The sequence below is a fragment of the Microcaecilia unicolor genome, chromosome 2 (assembly GCF_901765095.1).
Source record: "Microcaecilia unicolor chromosome 2, aMicUni1.1, whole genome shotgun sequence".
Taxonomy (NCBI): Eukaryota; Metazoa; Chordata; class Amphibia; order Gymnophiona; family Siphonopidae; genus Microcaecilia; species Microcaecilia unicolor.
Genome location: NC_044032.1, coordinates 190,382,841 through 190,403,905, shown reverse-complemented (window position 1 = coordinate 190,403,905; position 21,065 = coordinate 190,382,841). Strand labels below are relative to the sequence as shown.

Here is a 21,065-nt window from a genome sequence, read left to right as displayed (position 1 = left end):
AAACATTACTCATGTGGTTTGCTTCCATAGAAAGTCCAAAAAGGCAAAACAGATCCCAGAACCATCCCGAATAGTGCATAAAGGCTGAGGCACCGATTTGTGTAAATGTTGCATGTACTGTACTGTGTGTACACAATAAAAACAGTAGAAAACCTTTACAAAAATAATGTCACACACAAAACTCACCAGCTTGCAAAGTGGTAGTGTACAGGATCCTAGTACTTAAATAAAAGGAGAGGACAAGATCTCAATAGTCTACATTTGGCTTAAAATGCCAGCTGTTAGACAAAGATTTTTCTTTCATTAGTAAAAATCCTCCCAGAATTTGTGTAAATTATATTCAAAGCTATACTGAGGGTCTTCCTATTTTGAAACTTGGGCACTTAAATTAGAACTCAAGATCTGATATGCTGTATTGATGCTCCTACTTGTGGGTATGACTATATCTATGTCTGTGCTGCATTTCAACATCAGCAAATTCGAACATGTGCACATGATATCCTGAATTGGGTTTCAATTGCTAGTGAGTTCCCCACTTACAAGTATGTGAAAGCTGAAGAAATTACAGCAAGTTGTCAGCAAAAGGACACAACCACATCACCGAAAAGGGAGACATCTGGATCACTTTTTAGATATGTGGGACCAGTACATTCAAGTGCCAGTCTGAAATGTGATCCCGAATGTTTGTTTACATCAATGAGAGTATCCCATGAGTAGGATTACCATACTTGCTCCCTCCAAAAAAAAGAGGACACATGCCCCACCCAGTGGCATTCCTGGGGGGCGGTGGGTGCGGTCCACCCCGGGTGCACGCCGCTGGGGGGGTGCCACGCGCCTGTCTGCTCCGCGCGTTCCATGCTCCCTCTGCCCCGGAACAGGTTACTTCCTGTTGTGGGGCAGAGGGAGCATGGAACGAGCGAAGCAGACAGGTGCACGCACCCCCCCCCCCCCCCAGCAGGGAAAAATGCACCCGGGGGGGTCCTTTCGCCGGGGGGGGGGGGGAGGTGTGGCCTTTCGCGGGGGAGGTGGCCTTTCGCCAGGGGTGGGGGCTCTGCAACCCGGGGGGGGGCACATCGGCGATCCGCCCCGGGTGCATCCACCCTAGGAACGCCAGTGGCCCCACCCCCTGCCCAGTCACGCCCCACCCCTGTCACTACCCCACGAAGGTGTCCTATCCTCCCTGCCGTCCTTTACCTTACTGTAGTGCCCTGGTGGTCTAATGACCTCTTTGGGGCAAGAAGAGCCCCTTCTTTCCTGCCTGGCACGGCTGAAGACTGTCTTGCTGTCTCCTGTCCTGACGCCGATTCAGAATGTGTCACCGAGAGGTCAAGCAGTGATCTTGGCCTTGGCCTGGATTGGCCGCTGTCGTGGACAGGATGCTGGGCTCGATGGACCCTTGGTCCTTTTCCCAGTATGGCATTACTTATGTACTTATGTACTTATGTACTTGTAAGACTTCTGCACAGCTTAATAACGGGGGGGGGGGGGGGATTCTAAGGGCCTTGTTTACTAAGGTGCACCTAGCATTCTTAGCACATGCTAAAAATTAGTGCGTGCTAACTGTATAGACACCCATAGGAATATTATGGGCATCTACAGGGTTAGCACGTATTAAAAACGCTAACACGCCTCTAGTGCGGCTTAGTAACAGGGCCCTAAGATTGGCTAAAAATAAGGCCATATGTAAGAGCCTTAGAGGCAGATTTTAAAAAGATGTGTGGATTTTCCACACTATTTTACAAGAGGGTCTGCCAAATGAAAAGTCTCTTGTGAAACAGGATCAGATCTGCACATCTAAGCCCTTCCACATCCGAGAGGAGCAGTGATTTTAGAAAGCTGGACATATTCCTCCTCCCTCCCCCACCCCCCCCCCCCCCCCCACGAGATGTGGAGCAGCCTTTTAAAATGGCTTCTCCCTCATCAATGGTCCCTGATCAGTGTCACAACCCTCCCCCCTCCCAGTTACGTTAGCATAAATTCTGAATTCACTAGAATGGCAATTAGATAAATTTATGCCAAGATTTAGGTACCCTATTGTCATGTGCTTAGTGCCAATTCCATAATGGCTTCTTGCCGCCAAGTTCCTTTACAGAATACTAGCATGAGTCGTCACTGGCTTACCTAAAGTTAGGTGCCAACAATTATGTCATGTGCTTAATTGTGCCCTGAAGTGTGCATACCTCAGAAACATACTCATGACCTTCCCATACTCCACCCATGTTTACACTCCCCTCGCACTTACGTGCTAAGCAATTTTAGAGCAGATGTTATAGAATAGCACCTGAGGTGACCAAACAGAAAGAGGCAGTCCACACCAAGGGTGCTGCAAAGTTTTTATTACTGATCTCCAACAGACTTGACATTAGAGACCTGCACAGGAATGGGGTTTGTGGGAATCCCGCAGAACCCACAGGATTCCCACAGGGATGGAAGCAGTTCTGTTGGGTTCCCGCGTGGATGAAAGCAGTTTCTGCGGGATTCACGTGGGGATGGAAACAATTCCTGCGGGGTTCCCATGGAAGTGTAAGCTACACCTGCGCCAGCCTCTCATCTACCGTACAAGTTCTTTGAGTGCTGTCTCCTCCTCCTCCTTGCTTTAACAGCACAAGTACATACTGTAAGTACATAAGTAATGCCATACTGGGAAAAGACCAAGGGTCCATCGAGCCCAGCATCTTGTCCACGACAGCGCCAATCCAGGGCAAGGGCACCTGGCAAGCTTCCCAAACGTACAAACATTCTATACATGTTATTCCTGGGATTTTGGATTTTTCCAAGTCCGTTTAGTAGCGGTTTATGGACTTGTCCTTTAGGAAACCGTCCAACCCCTTTTTAAACTCTGCTAAGCTAACCGCCTTCACCACATTTTCCGGCAATGAATTCCAGAGTTTAATTACACGTTGGGTGAAGAAAAATTTTCTCCGATTTGTTTTAAATTTACTACACTGTAGTTTAATCGCATGCCCCCTAGTCCTAGTATTTTTGGAAAGCGTGAACAGACGCTTCACATCCACCTGTTCCACTCCACTCATTATTTTATATACCTCTATCATGTCTCCCCTCAGCCGTCTCTTCTCCAAGCTGAATAGCCCTAGCCTCCTTAGTCTTTCTTCATAGGGAAGTTGTCCCATCCCCGCTATCATTTTAGTCGCCCTTCGCTGCACCTTTTCCAATTCTACTATATCTTTCTTGAGATGCGGCGACCAGAATTGAACACAATACTCAAGGTGCGGTCGCACCATGGAGCGATACAACGGCATTATAACATCCTCACACCTGTTTTCCATACCTTTCCTAATAATACCCAACATTCTATTCGCTTTCCGAGCCGCAGCAGCACACTGAGCAGAAGGTTTCAGTGTGTTATCGACGACGACACCCAGATCCCTTTCTTGGTCCGTAACTCCTAACGTGGAACCTTGCATGACGTAGCTATAATTCGGGTTCTTTTTTCCCACATGCATCACCTTGCACTTGCTCACATTAAACATCATCTGCCATTTAGCAGAAAGTCTTCCATTAAGGAGGTGGTAGAGACACAAATGATGAAGGAATTCAAAAAGGCATGGGATAACACAGAGGATCTCTAATTAGAAAATGGAAGTTGTAAAAAACCTAAACTTAAATGGCTGCATGTGTTTGGATGTGTCAGTTGACAGATGGCGACTCTTGCTGTGATTAACTAGGGCCAATACCAGGCAGACTTGTATGGTCTGTGTCTAATATATGGCAATCTAGTTTAGGATGGGCTGGAAAGGGCTTAGACAGCAACTTCAGTGGCTTGAACATGAGGACAGTGCTGGACAGACTTTTACAGTCTGTGTCCCACAAATAAGACGAATAGACTGGAGTGGGCTTCGACGGCAGCTCCAGCAGTTGGAACATAAGGATAGGGCCAGATAGACTTCTATGGTCTATGTCCCAGAAACACCAAAGAAAGACTATAATCAAGTATATAATATCACACTCGTTGATTTAAACATGAATTGATAATGAGTGTGACTATTGGGCAGACTGAATGGAACACTCAGGTCTTTATTTGCCATCACTTACTATGTTACTATTAATCCTGTTTGCTCCCGGGCTGATGCACAGACCTCAGCTCTGACACAGGCATCAGCATCAGATGTCACGTGACCTACTAGCGCATACATGTGGCGACTTTTCAGCACACAGTGCCAGTGGATCAGACAAATCTTACATGTGCGCACCAAAGTGTTCCAACTTCCATTCCTTCCTTGCCTGCAGTGCTGTGGCTCAAATCCAGAGAGAGACTGAGAGAGCTGACTGGGATGGGTGGGAATGGTTAAATTCTTACGGAGACGGGTGGGAACGGATTGTGACAGGGATGGGTAAGATTCCAGCAGGGATGGGTAAGATGTCTGTCCCCGTGCAACTCTCTACTTGACATGAAGCATGTTTCGGGCTAGGAAGGCCTGCATCAGGAGTCTTACGGTTTCTTGTGGAGATTTTTGGAAACAGTTTGTTTAAGAACAGTTGACATCAGTTTTAAGATACAGAATACAGTGAGTTGACATCAAATTTCTGTTAGGTCTTCAGAATTTCAACTCACGGTATTCTGATGTCAACCGTTCTTAAACAAACTGTTCGCAAAAATCTCCACAAGAAACCATAAGATCACTCATCTAAGACTGCTGCAGTCAAAGACACTGACTGCAGTGATCTTAGATGAGGGATCTTATGGATTTTCATGGAGGATATTTGTGAACAGTTTGTTTAAACTATGGTTGATACCGGTTTTTACGATACAGGACTTGACATACAAACTTCTGTCTAGGTTTTCAGACTCCTGATGCAGGCCTTTCTGGGCCAAAACACACTTTCATTGAGTCTATTGAAGATCATTAATAAAATCTTTGTAGTACCCTTGGGTGTGGACTGCCCCTTTTTGTTTGGTCACCTCCGCTGTTTTGTTTTTTTTCAGTTGTGATACCCGTGGATGGTAGTTTTCGTTTTCTTTATAGATAGCACCTAGCACTTACACACATACCCCCTAATTCTGTAAAAGACAAAAATTACATGTGCAATTTAATTAAATAACAAGCCAATTAGTGCCAAAATGGAGCACAGAAATGGAGGGTCACGGGGGGGGGGGGGGGGGGGGTTCCTAGCAGTTATCCTTGTTGTTATAGAAGAACCGGAATACGCAACCTCATTTAGACATGTACATTTGCACCATGGTATCGGTTGGTGCAAACGGCTTGCACCTAATGTTAGACGCGAGTCCCATATGCAAGCACTATCCATAAATCACGCCTAACTTTAAGTATGGCTTATGGAATAACGCTTTTTCAGTGACAAATGTTTAGGCGCCATATCTAGAATCTAGCCCATAAGTGGCAATTAGTGGCGCCAATCACGGTAAGTGCTGTTATTCTGTAACTTACACCACAATTGGTTGCCTATAGTTATACACCAATTAATTGCCTTTTATAATTTTAATTCGTGGCTCTTATTTGTGAGGTGGAATTACTTTTCATTCAATCTGAAATCACTTTAGAAGGATTAGGCATCATTTACATGTGTTAAATTGGCAGTACACTTCTAAGTATCAATTTTAGAAATGTCACTACTTCCACCCGTATTACAAATATGAAAGGGATATGTTCTGGGGCATGGTTTGAATAGTCCTTCAATTTCCTATTTTGCAACAGAAGAATGGATTACTTCAGAAAATTTTCCCATCACAGTTTACCACATGCTCCAGACACACGTAACTGTCAGCCAATCTGCTTGTTTGGACCTAGGGTAGAGAAGAGAAATGTACTTACATCTGTGGTGGCTGTGGAATGCAAAAAGCACCGCCAGATGCAAACTGTGTACCTACACACAATAGTTCAGTATTGCATGTCAGAACCCCAAGTGAGGCTATTTTATTTGAACATCTATTTTTTATAAGATGGGCCGACTTTACAGTGCATGATGCCAAATACAGGTATTTTTCCTGTATATGTATTCAGAAAAGGCTCCACATTCAGTGAGCCATTTATCAAATACACTAAAAATTGTGAACATCCCGACTTGGACATACCATTTCCTTCTTAAACAAAATTGGACTTCATATGCCAAAAACTAAAAATATTGTGCATTACCTGATAGAAAATGTCCACAAAATCCATATCCTCAAAATGTAAATTGAAATCCATGAGTATAGGATATGCATTTAAATTAATATTTTTGGAAACAGAAAACATTCCGGGCTTTTAAGTTTGGAAGTATTTTACCGGTCAATTAGGCCCAATTCTCAATGAGGGGCCATGTCCGGGCACCAAAATTAAATATCTGGCCATGCAAGTCAGGTTCCTTCCCCCTGATCCCCACTCACTCACATCCTGAAGTCAAAAAGAACTTCAAACCAGGCCCCGATTCCTCCACCCCTTATAGGCACCCCCTTGGGCTCAGGGCCGCCGAGAGGGGGGGGGCAGAGGGGACAAAATTCCCTGGGCCCGGGTCTCCAAGGGGGGCCCAGTGCCGCAGTCCCCTCCATCCACCCCCCTCCATCCACCACCGGCCCCCCCTGGATTCAAATCATAGCGCCTCACCTCGACCTCGCTCCGTGTGAAAGAAGCGCAGCAGCGGCAGTTTGCAGATCGCCTCCCTTCGGGCCTTCCCTCCCTGTGTCCCGCTCTCGTCTGATGTAACTTACGCGAGGGCGGGACATAGAGAGGGAAGGCCCAAAGGGAGACGATGGATGGAGGGGGGCAGCCTTGCCCCGGGCCCTGCTTGGGCCTAGCTTGTGCTAGTCCTGGTGGTCTAGTAGGTCCTAAGGCAGATGTGATGCCCTCTCGCTTCTGCCCATCATGGCTCCAGCCTCAAAATGACCACTGCAAACCTCTAGCAGGAGCTTCCGATCAGATACCGCACACAGTTCAAGCTTCTCCTCCTTACCTACAAATGCACCCGGTCTGCGGCTCCTCACTACCTCTCTACCTCATCTCCCCCATGTTCCCGCCCGTAACCTCCGCTCACAGGACAAATCCCTCCTTTCAGTACCCTTCTCCACCACTGCCAACTCCAGGCTCCGCTCATTCTGCCTTGCCTCACCTATGCCTGGAACAATCTTCCTCAACCCCTACGCCAAGCCCCCTCCCTACCCATCTCAATCTCTGATTAAAACTCACCTCTTCAAGTGCTGCTTTCGGCACCCTAACCTTTTCGAGAAATATAGTATGCCCCCCCCCCCCCCCCCCAATCTATCTGCCCTACCAGATGACTCTACACTTGTCTCTTAGATTGTCACTTGTCTTTAGAATGTACACCTGTCTTTTAGATTGTAAGCTTCTTGAGCAGAGAAATGTTAAGTAGTAGTAGTAGTAGTAGAGTCTCACAGAAGGCTCCAGGGGTTGAGGATGGGAGGGAGGGGGAAGTTATCTGAGTGCCAGCGGATTATTGTGCCATTGTCGCGGATAGCTAACTGGGCAAAATAAGACTGCTTTTTTTTGTAGTCCTATCTGCCCAGTTAACTGCACTAATGTTGCTGCAACCTATATAACTGCCCCCAATAACACCCATCTCCAGCCCTGTTCAGTTGACCAGTTAGTGCTAGTTTATTGCCACTGAATATTGGCACCTAGCCCACTGAGCACAATTTAAGTAGACAGGACCCTCTCCTGCCTGCTTAAATTGATTTGAATCAGATGCATAGCCAGATCTTGAATTCTGGGGGTACCAGAGTACAAGTTAGGGGGCACACAATTTGCCTTATCCTGCCACTGCTCTTTGTGTCCCCACAACCCCCCACATACCTGAGCTGGTGAGGATCCCCAATCCCACCAGTAGAAGTGCTTCTTTCACCTGCAGCCACTGCCACCTCCATGCCAGGCCTCCCCCCCAGCACTTGTTCAGTTTCCGCAAAATTTAGCTTGCATGGGCGAGCTCCTCCCCCTGCGCATGCACAGTTTTGCGAAAACTGAGCATGCAAGGGGGGAAGCCTGGTGCAGCATCAGCGCAAGTGGAGGAGAATTTCCACGGGTGGGGCATGGGACCCCACCAGCCAAGAGGCCCCAAACACAAATTGGGAGGCCCAGGCCCCAGGGCCTCCTGTGGCTACACCCCTGCTTTGACTATCGATCCCTTAAGAACTATTTATATCACTTATGGCATCTACAAAACCTTTGTCCATATATCAAAAAGATTTAACGTTTTGTTGAAGACAGTTGTTTTTGAAGGCTTTTGGAAAGGCAGCTTTGAGGTCTGATCCAACCTGAGGCATCTGTATGTATGTGACTATCTTTTGTGTGTTGCTTACTTTTCCTGTTGTTTTGGGGGCTCCTTTCAGTTTTATGATTATTTTGATTTTTAAGCTGCTTCGACATTTTGTAGACCAGGACATCTATCAAATGTTAAACTATAAAACCAATCTTTAATAACGTTAGTTTTGTAAAGTAAACAAACATGTACTTAAACCCTTGATATGTTGGTGGGTTTTGGAAGCAAACTCAACACCTCCAAATGGAAGTTAATTGACCTGAAAAAAGATTTAATGATCCATACTGTAAGGACTAGTTAACCTAGCAAGTCTAATGTTTGCTTGTCAGTCCGCTAGCAATTTCACAGTTCTTGCAGAGAATTCTCTTTGACAAAAATATTGACTTCATGAAAGGGGGCCTTGCCTAAGTCAAATTGTCTACCAACTTTAAGAACAGATTGAAATCTCATATTTACCACGTTCATAATGTTGCTGGATTATTGTGGCATGTCTAATATTGCATTCTATTTCTTTCTTCTGTAAGCTGAAGCAACATAAGTTTGGAAAGCTTAGAATACTGATGTCCTCTAAAGATAAAGTTGAACATTCAGATCTGAGCACAAAGAGCACATCCTGCAACTCATTCCAGCCATACAGCCCCTCAATAACCATGTCCGTTATTCTATCTCACATGGTATGATGACAGCACCTTCCATATCCATCAGAGGGATGGGCTTAGCTACCTGCACACAACAAAAAGAAGACCCTGCCAGGCACTTACACACTGGAAATCACCAGCATTCCTCTCTACAAGAAGAAGGAGCTACAGCAACTGGAGGATAACAAAGACGATGACTACCCTCTTGGGGAACTTGGTGAAGCCCTCAGAATGAAGCTACAAATTGAGCTATATTAAACGTGCCTTGGACTTGGGCGAACATTCTTGAACTGCATCCTGGTTTAATCTACTTGTGCATGTCTGTTTTTTTTATGATTATTATTACTACTTTGAGAACTTTAACGACTGACCCTTTATTGATGAAGTCTCATTTTAGTCCATCCAAGACTTTATAGTGACCCTTGCAGGAGGGGTCATTTGGACCAATAGCAACTGTGGGTACTGTATCTTCCGCATAATCTCCATTATAAATATTTTGTTTTTGGAAAGCTTAAGATCAAGAAGTTAACGTATGGCACTAAATGGCATGGAAGAGAAATGTAGCCATTTTTCTATTATCGGTCTATAATGCTTGGGGTATTTTGCTATAGTTCCTATTAATAAAATATAGATGTTTATTTATTTGAATGCAGTAATATATGTTGAAAGTAAAGAGCTATGTACATGAGAAGGAAATCCACACTTGGTTTTCTTTATTTTTATAAATTTGAGCTTTGAATTTTAAGATTTTTTTTAAAAGGAAACAATGACGTACAATAGAATGTTCCCTCTAGTTATGTACCAATAATACAAGTAGCTACCTTACCAAAATGGAAAAAGCTGAATATTTGAACACTGTGGAATATCTGTCTATCACAGCTAAAGTTCACTGAAAAACATTTACGGGGGGAAAATGGGATCACGATTATGGTTGCCTGTCCAAAAGGTGGTAGCAGATTTTGAACAGGCCACTGTTACGGTGTTATACTAAGTGGCTGTAATTACTACCGTGTGCTTATGCCGCTAAGAGGTACTACTGCGGTATGCGCGCGGTGTGTCCTGCGGTAGTTCTGGGATTGGCGCAAGCTAAATATAAATATAAAATATTTTTAATCTGGAGGGGGCGGAGAGTAGGTATGCCCCTGCGCCAATCGGAAAAATCCACACGCTGCCAATTAGCACAGGTTTAGCACAGAACTCTTACTGCCTAGTAAATAGGTGGCGGTAAGGGCTCACACACTAATTGTGAAATTAGTGTGTGGCCTCGGCACGTGGGGAAACCCACACGCTAAAATAGCGAGGCCACTTTTTTAGCGCAGCTTAGTAAACATCCATACTATCACAGAGACATGGGGAAAAACAAACCATATTCTTCCACTGTAGCAAAATACCTTGACTGCTTGTCATACCATGAGCAGTGTGGGCAAACAGTTACTGTATTCATTCTGATAACCTCTAGGAACTGTATACACCACAATATCACCTCATCCAAAACTTAAATCAATAAGGTGCTCAAAAATTTCTCTCATTACTGTAGGCAGCTCACTTCTCTTCTTTAAAGGGATTGCTAAAGATTTGCAGTCCTCCAGTGCTGATTGAATAATGGTGCATTTATTATGTGTAAGTAAGGCTGGATATTTCTTATGGTAGAAATGGCTAATTAAATAGTAGTTTCATCACCAGTACCAGATTTTATCTGTTTTTCATGATGGTGTTTTGCAAATGCAAACGTGTTCTGCCTTACCTAGTATTATAGTGCTATCATAGTAAATAAAGACAGTTGTTCTGTCATTTTATTTAAATAATACAAGTAACAGGCATGGATGAACCAAAAGTCAAGATCCATTATTAAATCCCAAGATATATTTTAAGCTATGTGCGCATTTCTGGGCTGTTCACAAATACCAGGTTGACCAAAGCGGGTAACTTGCAACAGCTCATTATAGATCCAGAAGATGTCTGAAAAAGAAACTTATTACATGAAAAAAAAAAAAAAAAAAAAAAAGAGTACATTTTCTGGGCAAAAGCTGGCATTTAATATTACTGACAGAACAAATTCTCAGACTTGACTATGAGCTGCCATATGTGCAAATGAGTCACTCAGTGCAGAGTGACAAGGGAACTGTGTGTATTTGAAATACATTTTTAGAACTTCCATTATTACTGTAGTTATGAACCATATGCCTCATTTTATCATAACCTGTTTTGTATGAAAAATGTTTGTACAATGAGTTATTTAGTTTGTCATATTTTATTATTATAATAATTAAATGTTCTACCATTATTTGTTAAGAGAATATGTCAAAGGTGCATTTTTAAGTTTTATTTTGACTGATTAGTAAATCTATCTAACTTATGTCTGGGAACCTTATATGTGAAACACTCAAAGGACATGTGATTCATGGCTGTTTCCATGGGGGTACCAGTGCAGACACAAGATAACCAATTATGTACAACAGGTTTTGTTCAAGCAGGTTGGGTTATTTCATTTCCAGAAAAAAAATGTATAAAATTAACTAAATGTTCTTGAGGAAAATATTTGGGGGAGGGGGAGATGGGTTTATAATTTTGCTTCTGTGTCACTAGTGCAATATTGTTTCTTGCAATAAAAGTTATTTGGGTATACTTTCTGAACTTTTCTTATATTTCAGAACCTTTATATTTCTGAGAATTGTGAGTATAGTAGGACCAAATAACATACTTCAAGTTCCTATAGAGTTTGAATGTCCATAATTTAGGGCAACAACGGCCACAAGCAATTAAAACAATGGAGTCTTTGTTTTGTAACTTTCCTACATTTTATCACTGTACTAATGTGAGATCCTTCTTCAGAGACTTTGCAGTTATGATTTGACTTAAAGGTACATGTTAAATGATTCGTCGTAATTTTCCTGTGCTGGGTGTTCTAAGTACATCGTGCACAGCGACTGAAACAGAACAGGGTGCCAGGAAATGTGAGACTAGCACGGGACAAATGCTTTAGCTGGTAGGGGGGTTTGGGGACCCCCACCAGTCAAGGTACTTTCGCAGTGGTGGTGGTGGTGGGGGGGCGGCAGGAGGGCTGAGGCAGGGAGGCGGTAGCAGCCGCGGGGGGGGGGGGGTCAGAAGTGGTGGCAGGAGAGCGGCCACAGAGAGGAGGCCAAAATGTGCTCACCCTCCTTAGGCTTTGGCCCCCTCTCCCATCAAGGTCTGGCTATGGCCCTGGTCAAGGTGAAGGCTGCGGGGGGGGGGGGGGGGTACATAAGAGCAGGGCTTTTTTGAGGGGGTACTGAGTACTGGCACCTTTTCCATTGTCTGCTAAAAATGACCCATGGTCCCCAAGTTTTAATGAAGAGCTCAGTGCTCTACACACCAGTTCTGCCTTGTCATAGATTCTGTCACTGGTTACAGGGGGCCTGGCTATTGTGAGGTGGGTCCCTCAGTGATCACCCCACCCCTGAAGGGTGGCCTGGCATTTGAGTACCGGCACCTTTTTTGCTAGAAAAAATGCACTGCATCAGAGAGACTAGTGTTCTCAGACAGTGTGTGTGTGATTCTCAGAAAGAACATGAGCAAAGGGCATGCAATATTTTGAAATATAAATGTGGCCTCTGCTCAAAAAAGATTGGGCGAAGCCTGCTTATGTTGTGCATTATTCAGGAACAGGCCTAGAAAATCACTTTCTGCCCTAAGGTAGTGGTTTCCAAATGAGATGAACCTTACTCCTATGACAGCATATGTTGGGAGATTATCTTAGTAAACAGGAATTGTCACAAGGCTTGTTGGGGCTATCAGCTCTAACTCTTAATTATAAACAAAGCAGCAGCCTACAGTAGATATGATTTCAAAACTTTTTTTAAACTCGTATGCCACAACAGGATTAATTGCATAACAGTGCCTAGGTTAAGAGAAGAGAAAGGTTTCTGTTTTGGGTGCCGTTGACACTAATGTGCCCTCATAGGCGTAGTTTGTCTATTTCGTTTGGGGGTGAACAAGGATAGAGAGGTCAGATTAATTGCGGAGAAGAATTTTCTCCCCCTTTCCTAAGATGGGCATTGATTAGCTCACCTCTCTCTCTCGCGCCATTTCTTTTGTTTTCACTTTTTTCTCATGTTTCCCTTTATCTGCCTATACTCTTCCGTTCGCCTCTCCCCTCCTGATCACACCCCTCACACTCCTTTCCACACACATTCTTCCTCCCGAACTCTCCATAAGTCCCTTATCTTGCACCTCTTTCTCCACCCCACCCCTCCTTGCGTTCTCCTCCACGCCCTCCTCGTCTCCTTCCTTCCTGCTCTTGGTCTTCCCACATCTTTCCTCCTAGCTTTATCTCAGCAATTTTTCCTCCCCTTTCATTTTTCTCCTTCCTCACCCTCCCTCTCCTCTTGTTTTTATTCCCCATTTCTTCCCTCCACCTCCCTCCGTAATCTCTTTTGTGTTATTCTTCACATCCTCCCCTTATGTCTCACTTTCCACCTTGCCAGAACACACTCCCTCTCTTAGGGGCCCTATTACTAAGCTGCTCAGGTGCCTACGTGCGCCCAATGCGCACCAAACTGGAGTTACTGCCCAGTTACCATGTGGCCCTTGCAGTAATTTCAATTTTGGTGCGCGTCTGCTATGCGCTTCTGAAAAATATTTTTTTATTTTCTGACATGCCACAGAGCATTACCGCCCCAGTTACTGTGTGAGACCTTACCGCTAGGTCAATGTCTTGTGGTAAGGTCTCAGACCCAAAAGGGACGCGTGGCTATTTTCATTTTGCCACACGTCCAGTTTTGGCAAAAAGTTTAAAAAGGCATTATTTGTAGGTGTGATAAAAAATAATTCTGCACGTGCCCAAAACACACATCTACACTACCGCAGGCCATTTTTCAGCACACCTTAGTAAAAGGACCCCTTATTTCCCATCCACCTCCTGGCTCATTCTCACCCTCCAACCCTTTATGGCACATCATCTCTATCATTTCTCACTTTCCCTCCCTCCTCCTTCCTGGCACTTTTCGTTGGAGGCAGTGCAACATCTTTTTATTTGTGAGGGCCAAACTAAGCTGTCCCTGGCCCTTCCCATTCCCACCTTATGCTGATGCAATGTGGAGCAAAAAATTGTTAGGACCACGGTCTCTATAGACCACCCCATTATGTTCTCCTTTCCAGCTCCACCCCCACCCCACTCTTCTCTCTCTACTACCAGACATGGTGAAGGAAAATGGACACTCCGAAGCTAAGTCCAAGAACTCAAAATCTACCAGCCCTACCTATGGTAACAGTGCACCTCTCCATTGAGATAAAAAGGACAAGCTGGAGGATTCCTATGCATAACTTACATGTTAACAGAATCCCTCACCTCCGTGACACATGGAAAGCACACACCATGATCACCTAGTAAAAATAACAGATTGCAAGTTAGAAACAAATATGTAGCCATAAAATTAAATGGAAATTCCAGACTGTTAACAATGGAACACTGAAGAAAGAGAAATGCATTTCCTCCTTTACAGGACAAAACATACGTAATGCACATTTTCAAAGGTGACACTTTTCATTCTCTGAAAATAAATGGAGGAGGTAGAGGTAATTCCACCTGTGTCCACCAGCTGGATGATAGCCAATGTTGTAGCTTTCTCAGCCAGGATCTGCTGGAACTGCCCCCATATCAGCAGAAAGTGTGTCAGAGGGGGTGGTCCAGCAGGGCCTGACTGGAAGTGCTGCAGCATGAGACTCTGCACTGGCCATTTTTTAGTTCCAGTTTACAGCAGGAACCAGGACAGGTTTGAGGGAAAGAGGCAGAGCGTGGCAGGGAGGGGCAAGAAGGGGTGATTCTGGAGGGGATAGGGAGAGAGATGCAGAAACATGGGGAAGGGGATGGAGAGGGGTCACTCGGTCCAGCAGCATTGGGTGGGGGGCAATGCCTCCCTTCATCTGCCCAAACTATGCCCATGGGTGACCTGTCATAACTCCATTACTGAACCTCTCAGAGGAGGAATGCATGGTTCAGATTTGAACAGCATACTAGACTTCACCTGTGCCACCAGCTAGAGACAATGCACGGAGAGGAGGAATCTTGTCAGCATACCTAAAGATGACCACAGCCCTTGCATTTCTTGCCACTAGATGGTTCCAGGCAATGCTGGAGCCACAGTAGGTATTAGCCAGTCATCCACTTCTCATTGCTTAGCTCATTTTATAAATGCCCTTTTATTTTTATTGAGATACTCAATATATTGTCTTTCTAGAGCAAGAGCAGCAACATCAGCAATATGACAGAATTCTTTGAGCTGGTGCACTTCTGCACTTGGGGCAAGACTACACACACAGTCCTATAAGGCCACCTGAAGATAAAGAGTCAGCATATTGCAATAAAAATTTCTTTCATACTCTAAACATGTGGATGGTCTGCAATGCCTCACATATTAGAACCAACATGTGCCATGGTGCCTACGTTCTTTCATTATCAGACCCAAATGAATGTTTTCTAAATGTTATGCTAAAGGAGCAGGACTATGACATCACAACTGGCAGCATCATCAGGAGGGGCAGTGAGTGGGCATGGCTTAAGCAGGTCCTCAATTCTAATTGGCTGAGGCAACTGAAAGTGTGGCTACCTGTCAAAATATGCAAATTAGTCTTGATAAAAGCCAGTGAACTTTAATACTCCTGATTTTTGGAGGACAATAATTTGAGCCTGTGTCAACGACGTTATCAGTCAGTTGTCATAGGTGGGGTTACTTCATCTGTCAGATGTTTGTAAAATTCTGCCCAATAGCCATTTGATCCTGAGGCTTTCCCAAAGGGACTTTGTTGTATAGCAACTGCCTCCACCTTAACAGGTGCATTAAGCATGCACTGATCTTTCTCAGGCAGGGTCTGCAGATCCAAAGTGCTTTGAAAATGAGCCCCAATGTGTTCTACAGGCTGTCAAGTGCACGCTAGACAAATATAAAGTCCCTTTCCAAAGGATGCAGGACTCTCCACAGCTCCAAGACCTGAAAAGTTTCACACAAGAGGGGGAATCCTCTAAAGGAATCTACCATTGCAGAGAATGTATTGAACATTTTGCCTAGTCGTAGATTCACCACTGTTTAAAATCTCCCACAATGGGGCACATTATCCAATTGTTGCATGTCCGATACAAGAGCGTGGTAAAATTAAACATTGTACACAGTTGGAGTATAGACATTATAGAAAAGAAGTGGTTTATGATTAATTGCAACCTCTGCCAGAACAAAATGTCCCTCTGTATCTTTTACTATATTATGTTTTTTAATCAGAAGGCCCTTTCAGAATGAAATTATTACTCCAGCTTGCTTAGAAAGTGCTGGGAAGTCAATATAATCCTCCACCCACCATCTCTGCAATTTGGCATAATCTTCAGAACCCAAACGTGTCTCCTCTATTAAGGGCTTGTAAGATTTTCTGCCTCTTAATAGGACAGTATATATCTCAACCATTCAAAAAAACTACTGTTAAGGGTATCTCATCACCCCTTGTAAGGCAAACTGTTTAACAAGCCACATATATTGAGGATGAAAAGGGGGTGACCGTCCCAGCCTCTGATCACCCGTAAGTTCTACATTTACCAGATAGCTCTGCCACAGCCTGATTCTGTCTTACCAAACATTCACCCTCTTTCTGCATACACATAAGACCCAGATCCAAAGGCAGTGATGGATTAGGTGCTCGCTAGGAGACAGAATAAGTATCATTGAGCAGTTGGGGCTTATGCTGGAAAAAGCAGATGAACCTGTTAGAAGCCACAGAGATATGGGAGTCGATGAGTTCTTGTGCATGTCTCAGGGTGGTAAGGAAGTGGTGCTTTCCTTGAATAGTGACCACTAGCTTGGCCAGATACCCCATTGTCTGTATTACTTTATCGTGAAACTCTCTTATACTGCCAGAGTTCTCACCTTTGCTGCACTGTCTCTACATTCTGCTCTATTTAAATCAAGATCACTGGAAATTACATCAATTCAACTATGGTTTTTGATAAGGAAACTTGATAACAAAAATGAACACCTTTTCAAAATGCACGTAGCTCTGACACACACACACACATACACAAAAAACTATAGGCAAGCATTATGTAAAAATGTCCACCACTCAACTCCCACTTCAAACCAGAAGGCTCAGTCTGCCACCAATAAATCTATCATTGTTCTTTTTTCACCACTGTCAAAGTTTGTCTTATCACATAGTGTAGTTCAATTGATGTCATTTCCGCTGATCATGATTTTAAATAGAGCAGATGTGCAAGCGGACAGCATCTAAAACAGCTACAAGTTGAAGAGTGGGATACCCTCTGTGACAACTGCGTAAGTTATATAGATTGTTATTGTTATATTAAGTGGTCGCGAGCTATTCTCAAAAATATCTTTACCCATCATTGTAGAGATCACATGACGCAAACTTGGCTGTTGTATTAAGTAATATATCAGTCCAGTTCCCTGAAGCAGCTTCCAGCGAAACACAGTCCCTGTTGGGACCTGTAGAGAGAAGTTTAAAAATTTTTTTAATGAAACATCATTATGCTTGTTTGTGCTTGGTGTTAACAAATTTGTATAAAAGTGGTTTTGGATGGTGAGAGACACTTTCTAAAATTGCTCACATGAATAACTGAATTTTCAGACACAGAGAATGGTGTGCAATAATGGAATATTTAAGACCTTATACTTAGGGTTGTCATAAACCCTTGCAGATTTCTTCTATTCTGAAAACACATTACAACAATTGAAAAAAGTGCTATATGTTTTTCAGACTATAACAGTTGCAGATTTTCTACTTGCACATGATTGTTTCATCGCCCAACATATTTTATTATTCCCTAAATAGAATTTGGGTAATTGTATATGTACAGCAATGTAATAATGGTGTAGGTAAATACCATATAACAGCAGCAAACAGCAGTGAGGAAACAAAAGATGAGAAAGCCAAAAATGAGTGATGGTGAAATGAATAGGATAGAGAGAATATGTAAAATAGATGAAAGAGAGATCATGGAGAACCCATAGAAACTCTTTTTAAAGAAATACACTGTGATCAAGAAATACACTGTAATCAATTTCAGAATTTAAACCAAAAGGCTCAAGGGTATTAAGTGAAAAAATCAACTATTCTTCCCTGTCCAAGATTTGTTAAACATTCCCATGGCACCATCAAGTGGTGACTCTCAATAGCAAAAAAGTAAATTTCATCCAGAGAATGTCGCGCAGATTGCTAATGCTCTGTGAGAGGGGCAGACTTGACGCTTCTGTTAATGCAACTTCTATGCTCAATGATGCGAGTCTTAAGCATCCATTTGGTCTTTCCAATATGAACGTTTCTTACATGAGCACATAATCACTTAAATGACAAAAGTAGTATTGCAGTCAGTGAAGTGCTTGAGTATCAATTTTTTAACAGTCTGTGGCTCAATAAATTCTTTGATAGATGCTGTATATCTATGAAAGCGTGTAGGGTTAGGTTGATCTTTATATGTTTTCCATATGATGCTGATAACGTGATTCTTGAATCTAATGATGATGTGGCTTTGATTGCTTACCAATAAAAAGAAGAGGGCTGAAGTGTATCTCTGAGCCTCTACAGGACTGGCTCAGAGATACACTTCAGCCCTCTTCTTTTTATTGGTAAGCAATCAAAGCCACATCATCATTAGATTCAAGAATCACGTTATCAGCATCATATGGAAAACTTACTCACTAATCATTATCTTTCTTATGAAAGTTTAGCAAAATCATGGAAAATTGTTGTAATATCAGAATATGTCAGCAGTTGTCCATCCAGCATATTAGTAACAAGCTGGCCTATATTTTATCTTTCTAATTCATGTCGTCACTTAATGCTGACAAAGCTATGATTTCCCAAAAGCAATGGGATCATGGACACTGTCTAATTCCGTGTTCTTTATCATTCTGCTAAATTAGAAATATGTGTTATGTCTAGCATCTATCTCAAGTTATTTCAACATTAGCTCAATATCCAGTAAATTATTATTCAGCAGTTGCTGTAAGCAGAATCATCTAACTGCAAGCTTTTTGTCTCCCCTGATTCACTTGTTACATTAATCATAATCATTTTCAACCTGGACCCGGGAGTCTCTATTCTCAGACAGATTTTCCCAACCATCATCTACAAACTAAGCAATGGCCACAAGGGCAATGACCATTAAGCTCAGTTGTACTGACCTCATGTTCACGTAATGTTGAATGCATCAAAATTTCATGAAGATTTATATTCCTGGTGTTGGCAAAGATAAACTCGCTTATATTTGAAATAGAGATTGTGTTCCAAAATATGAAAGTACTTCTTAATAGCATTTTTGATGTTACCGGAAAGATGAGAAAATCTCAAGGTACACACAAAATCAGGGCTTGCAAGTCTTGAACCTTTTTACTTAGACTATAAGAATTAGTGCTCATTGCTTTCCATGTGCTAAGTGAGTTTAGGTGGTTTTCTATATTTAGATGATCTTTCCTTCTACCATCATGCTTATTCTGGGGGTGACTTTCTGAATTCACTTGTTTCCTTTTGTGACAATTGCCCCTCCTCAAGAGGCACACAGTCTGAGTCACTAGATGCTATGTAACCAAATTGATTGGATTAAATCACTGGCATAGAAGGTTCAAAACACAGTTCTAATATAAGCACCTTTAAGCCAATTCCAGCATAAAAATATGGAACCACAATTTGTAAGGATGAAGACAGACATGAAAAATTTTAGAGGTCAGACCCTCTGCAAGTGAGAAGGACAGCTCTCTCTCTCTCTCTCTCTCTCTCTCTCTCAATAGGATAGAATAGGAGGAGGTAAAGTCAGCAATTTATCAGATAGGTATAAAGAGAAGGACACAGGTAACATCAGTTTACAATCAAACAAAGTCTGAAAATGCCCAGCTTAGCTCAGATAGCTCTCAAGGTAAGGATCATCTTGTGGATGGCTTTCTGGAGACCAGAATCATTTGCTGAAATATCTAAGGGCATAACATAATCAGTTAAGGCTTGTCATTCAAGATCTAGGCTGTCAGTGATAACTTGAGATTAGGATGGAGAAGTTGGCCTTATTGTTGAGTAAGTTGGGCTGCTGTGGAAATGGAATTGGCTGGGTAGAGAACATCACCAGCAGCCTGGGAAACTATATTTGTCTAGGCCAATGAGGAGTGATGAAAATCAACCACACCTTATCCTGATGGACCTTCGGGGGCACTTTAGAGAGGAGAAGAAACGAAACACAGAGAAGACCTTGACTCAATGAGATAGGTTGGCATATAATGCTTTTGCTGTTGTGGGTCTGGTAGAAAGAACAGAAAAAGTACTGGGCACTTGCTTGGATTTAGCTCATGCTTTCTTTTCCATTAGTAATTCAAGCTTTGTTACATTCAGGTACACTAAGTTTGTATCGAAGGCAAGGGAGAATTGATTTTCCCATGGTCACAAGGAAGAACAGAGGGATCTGAACTGGGCTTCTCTGGTTGTCAGCCTCGTGCTACTCCTCCACTCCATTTGTGGAGCGTGTTCAAAAGATCTATGTCTGGTGATCCCAATGACAAAAAATGTCACTAATGGATTGTTGATCAAGCAACCACTTGTGGAGTTTGAGTCTGATTCTGGGCATCTGCGGGCAGATTACGCTCATGGGATAGGCAAAATTGCCTTTATAGTTGCTTGGAGAGAGAACAGGGTTCCAAATTGTGACTTCTCTGAGATCCATCCTACTCATTTATGTAGTACATGGCAACTTGTCAGTGTGTGACAGAATGTGGTGACAATGGAGGCAACTCCAGAAGGTTTGGAAAGCTAGATTGCTTGAAGCTTTAATTGGTCGATATGGACGTTTTGCTTGTGCACTGTCCAATGACCTTGATTATTTTATTTTTGTTACATTTGTACCCCGCGCTTTCCCACTCATTGCAGGTTCAATGCACCTTACATATTATATATACAGGTACTTATTTGTACCTGGGGCAATGGAGGGTTACGTGACTTGCCCAGAGTCACAAGGAGCTGCCTGTGCCTGCAGTGGGAATCGAACCCAGTTCCCCAGGACCAAAGTCCACCACGCTAACCACTAGGCCACTCCTCCACTCATGTAGAATACACACATTCCCCTGTCAACTGCTAAGGCATTGGCATGTGGAACTGGCAGCTGCTGGAAAGAACTACAGTATCTTGCTATCGAGTCTAGGGCCTGTCTGGCAGACATGGGCTGGTGGTATGGGAGCCAATGTA

The 21,065-nt window shown here is 43.2% G+C and overlaps 1 protein-coding gene across 1 annotated transcript in view; it reads left to right on the top strand.

Moving 5' to 3' along the window:
- The window catches only part of FBN2 (fibrillin 2), a 526,098-nt gene that overhangs the window by 460,106 nt on the left and 44,927 nt on the right, over nucleotides 1-21,065 (top strand).